The following is an 8,391-nucleotide window of genomic DNA, read 5'->3' as shown; positions in this document are numbered from 1 at the left end:
GCTCAGCTCTTGAGGAGGAAAGAACTTGGCTAGGAAAGCCTTGACCAGCTTATCCCAAGAGTTCAGGCTATCTTTAGGTTGAGAGTCCAACCATATTCTAGCTTTGTCTCTTACAGCAAATGGGAAAAGCATGAGCCTGTAGACTTCAGGATCTACTCCATTAGTCTTAACAGTATCACAGATCTGCAAGAATTCAGTTAAGAACTGAAAAGGATCTTCAGATGGAAGTCCATGAAACTTGCAGTTCTGCTGTATCAGAGAAACTAATTGAGGTTTCAGCTCAAAGTCGTTTGCTCCAATGGCAGGAATGGAGATGCTTCTTCCATGTAAATTAGAATTAGGTGCAGTAAAGTCACCAAGCATCCTCCTTGCATTATTATTATTTTCGGATGCCATCTCCTCTTCCTGTTCGAAAATTTCTGAAAGGTTCTCTCTGGATTGTTGTAATTTAGCTTCTCTTAATTTTTTCTTCAGAGTCCTTTCAGGTTCCGGATCTGCTTCAACAAGAATATTCTTGTCTTTGCTCCTGCTCATATGACAAAGAAGAGGGCACAGAAAAAATAATAATAATAGAGTTCCTTTATACCACAGTATAGGGATCCCTTTGTGAGTGGAAGAAAAGAGGGAGATAAAGAATGTAATGTAATGGAAGAAACACAACTGTGAGGAGGGTAGAGATGTGAGATGAGATGTTAGTAGATGAATAAATAAATAGAATAAGATGGGAGAGGGAGAATTTTCGAAAATAATTTTTAAAAAAGGGTTAGTGATTTTCGAAAAATAGTTTTTGAAAAAAGGTTAGTAATTTTTTTCGAAAAAATTTAAAATCAAAAATAAAAATAATTAGTTAATTAAAAAGAAATTTTTGAAAAAGGGGGAAGATATTTTTGAAAATTAGAGAGAGAGAGAGTTAGTTAGGTAGTTTTGAAAAAGATAAGAAACAAACAAAAAGTTAGTTAGTTAGTTGAAACAATTTTTGAAAATCAATTTTGAAAAGATAAGAAGATAGGAAGTTAGAAAAGATATTTTGAAAATTTTTTTTGAAAAAGGTATGATGAGAAGATATTTTTTTGAAAAGATATGATTTGAAATTAGTTTTGAAAAAGATTTGATTTTTAAAATCACAATTAATGACTTGATTCACAAGAAATCACAAGATATGATTCTAGAACTTAAAGCTTGAATCTTTCTTAACAAGTAAGTAACAAACTTGAAATTTTTGAATCAAAACATTAATTGCTATTGTTATTTTCGAAAATTTGGTATAAAAATAAGAAAAAGATTTTTGAAAAATATTTTTGGAATTTTCAAAAATAACTAAGAAATTTGAAAAAGATTTGATTTTTGAAAAAGATTTTGAAAAAGATAAGATTTTCAAATTGAAAATTTGATTTGCCTCATAAGAAACAATTTGATTTTAAAAAATTTTGAAAAAGTCAATCCAAATTTTCGAATTTGATGAGAGAAAAAGAGAAAGATATATATTTTTTTTTTTTGAATTTTTATGATGAGAGAGAAAAACAAGAAAAATGATGCAATGCATGAAAGTTATGGATCAAAACAATGAATGCATGCAAGAATGCTATGAATTTCAAGATGAACACCAAGAATACTATGAAGATCATGATGAACATCAAGAACACAATTTTGAAAAATTTTTAATGCAAAGAAAACATGCAAGACACCAAACTTAGAATTCTTTAATGCTTAGACACTAAGAATTCTAGAATGCATATGAAAAACAAGAAAAGACACAAAACATGCAAATGCAAAGATCAAACAAGAAGACTTACCAAGAACAACTTGAAGATCATGAAGAACACTATGAATGCATGATTATTTTCGAAAAATGCAAGATGCACATGCAATTGACACCAAACTTATAACATGACACATGACTCAAACAAGAAACACAAAAAATATTTTTGATTTTTATGATTTTCTAATTTTTTTTTTGGATTTTTATTTTATATTTTTCGAAAATTATTTAGAAAAGAGAAAAATAAGGATTCAAAATTTTTAACATGAATTCCAGGAATCTTATGCTCTAAAGCTCCAATCAAAGGGTCAGGCATGGCTTAATAGCCAGCCAAGCTTTAGTATATAACTCAGACATGACACGCCTGACATACCCTATCCAGAAGGATTGGGCATGGCTCCATTGAGGTGATTAGTTGAAGACCAATCCCAAAGCAGTTTGGGTATGGCTTTACAGCCAGATAGGCTTCAACATGCTACCATGAAACTCTAGAATTCATTCTTAAAAGTTTTGAAGCCATAGAATAATTTATTTTTGAAAACATTATTTTTATTATATTTTTGAAAAAATTTTTTTTTTAAGATTTTTTCGAAAACAAAGGAGAAATTTTTGAAAAATTTTTTGAAAAATTTTTGAAAAGAAAACAAAAAGAAAATTTACCTAATCTGAGCAACAAGATGAACCGTTAGTTGTCCAAACTCGAACAATCCCCGGCAACGGCGCCAAAAACTTGGTGCGCAGAAATTGTGATTACACTTTGATTATGTAAAATTCATTGCTCTTTCTTTCCCTGGCAATGGCGCCAAAAACATGATGCCAATACTATGGTTCACAACTTCGCACAACTAACCAGCAAGTGCACTGGGTCGTCCAAGTAATACCTTACGTGAGTAAGGGTCGAATCCCACGGAGATTGTTGGTATGAAGCAAGCTATAGTCACCTTGTAAATCTCAGTCAGGCAGATATAAAATAGTAATGGGGTTTTCGAAAATAATACTAAAATAAGGATAGAAATACTTATGTAATTCATTGGTTAGAATTTCAGATAAGCGTGTAGAGATGCTTTCGTTCCTCTGAACCTCTGCTTTCCTGTTGTCTTCATCCAATCAATCTTACTCCTTTCTATGGCTGGCTTTATGTAAGGATGTCACCGGTGCCAATGGCTACTTTCGATCTCTCTCAGGAAAATGATCCAAATGCTCTGTCACAGCACGGCTAATCGTCTGGAGGCATCACCTTTGTCGTTGGTTGCATCCTATTTCTCCCTGTGAAAATGGTCCGATGCGCTGTCACTGCATGGCTAATCATCTGGAGGTTCTCGATCATGCTGGAATAGGATTTACTATCCTTTTGCGTCTGTCACTACGCCCAGCACTCGCGAGTTTGAAACTCGTCACAATCATTCAATCCTAGAATCCTACTCGGAATACCACGGACAAGGTTTAGACTTTCTAGATTCTCATGAATGCCACCATCAATCTAGCTTATACCACGAAGATCCCAATATCTCGGACTCGGTCCCCTGTATTAGTAATCTAAGAGATACTCGTTCAATCGAAGGTAGAACGGGAGTGGTTGTCAGGCACGCGTTCATAGGGAATGATGATGATTGTCACGTTCATCACATTCAGGTTGAAGTGCGAATGAATATCTTAGAAGTGGAATAAGTTGAATTGAATAGAAAACAGTAGTACTTTGCATTAATCTTTGAGGAACAGCAGAGCTCCACACCTTAATCTATGGAGTGTAGAAGCTCTACCGTTGAAAATACATAAGTGAAGGTCCAGGCATGGCCGAGAGGCCAGCCCTCAAAACGTGATCAATAGATCAAAAGATAATCCAAAGATAGCATACAACTGATCAAAGATACCTAATACAATAGTAAAAGGTCCTATTTATAATAAACTAGCTACTAGGGTTTACAGAAGTAAGTAATTAATGCATAAATCCACTTCCGGGGCCCACTTGGTGTGTGCTTGGGCTGAGCTTGAGTGTTGCACGTGTAGAGGTCCTTCTTGGAGTTGAACGCCAGTTTTTGTGCCAGTTTGGGCGTTCAACTCTGGTTTTGGATCCTTTTCTGGCGCTGGACGCCAGATTTGGGCAGAGAGCTGGCGTTGAACACCAGTTTGCGTCATCTAAACTTGGCCAAAGTATGGACTATTATACATTGCTGGAAAGCCCTGGATGTCTACTTTCCAACTCAATTGGAATCGCGCCATTTCGAGTTCTGTAGCTCCAAAAAATCCACTTTGAGTGCAGAGAGGTCAGAATCCAACAGCATCAGCAGTCCTTCTTCAACCTCTGAATCTGATTTCTGCTCAAGTCCCTCAATTTCAGTCAGAAAATACCTGAAATCACAGAAAAATACACAAACTCATTGTAAAGTCTAGAAATGTGAATTTAACATAAAAACTAATGAAAACATCCCTAAAAGTAACTAGATCCTACTAAAAACATACTAAAAACAATGTCAAAAAGCGTATAAATTATCCGCTCATCAGTCCCCTCTCTTGATGAACTTGGGCTTCCCCTGAGGATCTCGTACCCAATCAGCTCCTTGCACGCAAATATCTTGTACTATTTGGTTATAATTGGGACTGCTATCTATTCTGGAGTGATAGCTTTCTTTTGCAAATGATATGGTTCGTAGTTTTAATGCCCTCATGATGCTCATGGGACTAAAATCCATGGTCACCCCTCTTACAAAGCTTGTATAGGACTCATCTGCCTTATCATACCTGACTGCATTTGCGTAAAACTCTCTTATAAGAGTTGCGTTTACTTTTGTGACCGGATCAGTGAGGAGCTCCCATCTTCTCTTTTCCACCTTTTCTGTGATTTCGGGGCACTCCGTTTTTCTGACTTGAAAGCCTAGCTCGTATATGATCTCCTTATCAGCCATCCACCCATATTGAAATGCATGGTGAAAGGTTCTAAACTTCTTTTCATCAAAAGGGCGTTGCTCCATAGGCTCCTTCCCCTTTCTTCTTTTAGAGCTTGATGATGCCATAAGTGACTTTTGAGATGTGAAGGTGTTAAAGGGTATGGATAGGTGGTGGAATTTGGCCGGGTTAGGATAGGGTATAGTTAAGGGAGTGGGTGAGAGTGCTTTTGATGGGGTAAGAGGAGTTGGGTGCCGAAAGTAGGAAGTACAGAGAATGGGAATAGAATGTGAAGAGGGTACGGAATAAGAACCACTTATATAGGGAGGTGGTGAGTGAATGAAAGGTGTGGATTGATGGAGTGGGTGTGTCATGAACGGATGGGGTTTAGCATGGGATGAGCACAAGGATCATCAACTTTATGATGGGGTTGGTTCGATTTCCAAGCGTGTCATTCTTTCAATGTTGCATGCCAACATTTCCCAATGCATTCCCCTTGAAGACACGTGTATAGTCCTCTTCTTTTGAAGTGGCCGAACCCTTCCTCCTTCAATTGTCCCATCAATTCTCCTACAAAAAGAATGTGATTAATGAATTTTTGGATAGTGGCGGCAAAATAAAAAAAATGGGATAACTACTTTTTAAAGTTTTTTTTTGTTTCTAACTAACTAAGTGCTATTCATGAATGCAAACCAACTGACTATTTAATTATCCATGTATGCAACATTGGTGACACCAAACTTAGTTTGTGGCCATGTGGTGTACAAAGTTTTGTTTAAGGCTCTAAGAGTGACATGATATGCATTACATTTATGCTCTCTTAGTATGCCTTGAACACCAAACTTGTTCTTCACTTTGTGCTGCATAAAAGGATTCATTCAAGTATATGTCAAAGTTGATTTGGAATTCATGAATCTTGCATTATTAACTACTTTAAAAGCATATAAAACATGGGTTGCCTCCCTTGAAGTGCTTATTTAATGTCACTAGCTTGACGTTCTGACTTTGTCAGGGTGGTTGGTAATGCTTCAAATCTTCCCCCCTCGCAGTAAATATATCTCCATTGGCTTCATCAAGAATCTCCACATGTTCTAAGGAGAGAATTCTATTGATGGTGAAAACTTTAGGTAGCTGAGATGAGATGGTGGGGAGATGAGGGGGATAACTGGGAAATATGCTAAGATCACTTTATCCCCTGGAGAGAAGTCCTCTGTAGGGATCTTCTTGTTCCTCCATCTCCTTGGTGCCTTCTTCTTTGTTTCTTTTGATGTTGCCCTGCTCTTTGTGGCCTCTTTTTCCAAGGAAATTTTGTTGCTGGTCTCATATGACTCTGGTGGTTTAGGTTCCTCCTGGTTTTCCTTTAGCTGTGACAACTGCTGACTGTCTTGCTCATCAACCAAAGGGATTCCCAGGTGTACAGCTTGTGTTTCAATGCTTGTTTCTTCCACCAGTGCTTTGTCGTGCTCTCCCCCTGGTTCCTCGTTTTCCTGATCTGCTTCTTGTGAGGGTTTGAAGACATTGAATGCGAGTTATTCATAATGTATCCTCAGAATTAGCTCTCCTCGCTCCACATCTATAAGCGCTCTGGCTGTAGCTAGGAGTGGTCTTCCCAATATGATTGGGTAAAGGTGACTCTCTTCCATTTCTAATATGACAAAGTCTGTGGGAAGGAAGTAGTTCCCAACCTTCACCAACACGTTTTCAACCACTCCTACTGCTTGTTTTTGAGTTTTGTCAGCCAGCCTGATGACTACGTCTATGGGCATTAGCTCATTGATCTGCAGCTTCTTCATGAGAGATAGAAGCATTAAATTAATGCTTGCTCCCAGATCACAGAGTCCCTTATCAATCAGTGTGTCTCCTATGGCACAGGGGATGTGAAAACTCCCTGGGTCCTTCCTTTTTGTAGGCAACTCTTGTTGAATGAGAGCACTGCACTCCTTATTCATCACTATTGTTTGCCCTCCTTTGAGTGAGCTTTTCCTGGTTAGCAGCTCCTTCACGTACTTAATGTATGAGGGCATTTGTTGGAGAGCCTTGATTAATAGTATGTTTACATGAAGGGATGCAAACATGTCGAGGAATTTTGAGTATATTCTCTTTTTTACACCACCCTTGAGTCTTTTGGGGAAAAGGTGCATAGAGGTTCAGAATCTCCTTCTGTGTAATTTTGGTTTCTTGGTGACACTCTTCCTGCTTCTCTACTGAAGTATCTCCAGAGTGTTCTAAGGGTTTGTTCAGCTCTTCCTCAGTCCCCTTATCACTTATAGTGACCATCTTGCAATCTTCCCATCTTACTTTCTTTGCTTCACCTCTCGGGTTTTTCTCTGTGTCACTTGGGAAGCTGTCAGTAGGTTTAGGAATCTTCTCAGAGAGGTATCCCACTTGAAATTCTAGCCTCTTGATGGTGTCTCCCTGGTTTTTGATATTGGCTCACACCTCCTCCTTGAACACCTTGTTATCTTGAATTTCCTTACATATGCCTTCAAGTAGAGATTGGAGTTGAGATTGGAGGGATGAGAAGGGCCATTTTGGTTTTGATATGGATGTTGAGAGGTGTTGTTAGGTGGGTGCTGATATGATCTCTGTGTGGAATGTTGGTGAGCTGCATTGTTGTTGGGGTTGTGACGTCTCTGATCTTGGCCTTGATCTTGTTGATTTCCCCATCCAAAGTTTCGGTGGTTCTTCCAACCAGGATTATAAGTTTTGGAGTATGGATCATGGGTCTGCCTAGGTGAGTTTCCAATGTAGTTGGCTTGTTCCTGATCACCCTCTGCCTCTGCATTCACTCCTTCTTGAGCTGCTGATGAGGTGGTGATTGCTGCTACTTGGTTCCTCTCCATCTTCTTGGTAAGTTCAGCCAACTGCTTGGTAATTATCTTATTCTGGGCCAGCAATGCATCCACGTTGTTTAGCTACATCACTCCTTTATTGTTGCCTCTTTCAGAAGCATAGAAGTAGTCATTCTCAGCTACAATCTCAATGACATCTGTAGCTTCTTCAATGGTCTTCTTCTTGTTCAGAGATCCCCCAGATGAGTGGTCTACTGCCTTCTTTGATTCATAAGAAAGACCTTCATAGAAAATGTGTAACTGCACTCATTCATTGAACATATTTGGTGGGCACCTTCTTGTCAAGTCCTTAAACCTCTCCCATGCTTCATATAGAGTTTCACCATCTTGTTGCCTAAGGTTTGTACCTCAGCTCTCAACCTGTTGATTCTTTGAGGAGGATAGAATCTCGCCAAGAATTTGTTCACCACATCCTCCCAGGTTGTTAAACTCTCCTTCGGGAAGGATTCCAGCCATTTAGATGCTTTGTCCTTGAGTGAGAAGGGGAACAAAAGCAATCTATAGGTGTCGGGATGAACACCATTAGACTTCACAGTATCACATATCCTTAGGAATGTGGTTAGATGTTGATTGGGGTCTTCTTGGACACTTCCTCCGAATGAACAGTTGTTCTGAACAAGGGTGATGAGCTGTGGCTTTAGTTCAAAGTTATTGGCATGTATGGTTGGCTTTTGGATGCTACTTCCACAGTTTCCTGGGTTTGGATTTATATAAGAGCCTATAACTCTTCTCTCTTGTCCAGCATGATGCACTGGACCTTCTCTGCCATGGTTGTGAGCCTCTTCTTCATGATGATTCTCCATATTCTCATCCATGTCTGGTTCAAAGTACTCTTCCTCTTCCTCAGCACCAACAACTCTCTTTCCTCTTGCTTCCCTCCTTAATCTAAGGAAGGTC

At 38.6% G+C, this 8,391-nt stretch overlaps 1 non-coding gene across 1 annotated transcript; it reads left to right on the top strand.

Moving 5' to 3' along the window:
- Window positions 1–7,750: 7,750 nt before the first annotated feature.
- Window positions 7,751–7,856, top strand: LOC112760711 (small nucleolar RNA R71). Its single transcript, XR_003181139.1, has one exon. It is a non-coding gene; the product is annotated as a small nucleolar RNA R71 (small nucleolar RNA).
- The last annotated feature ends 535 nt before the right edge of the window (window positions 7,857–8,391 follow it).

This window comes from Arachis hypogaea, chromosome 16 (genome assembly GCF_003086295.3).
Source record: "Arachis hypogaea cultivar Tifrunner chromosome 16, arahy.Tifrunner.gnm2.J5K5, whole genome shotgun sequence".
Taxonomy (NCBI): domain Eukaryota; kingdom Viridiplantae; phylum Streptophyta; class Magnoliopsida; order Fabales; family Fabaceae; genus Arachis; species Arachis hypogaea.
Note: the sequence above shows the minus strand (reverse complement) of the source record. Positions and strands in the feature narration are given on the sequence as shown.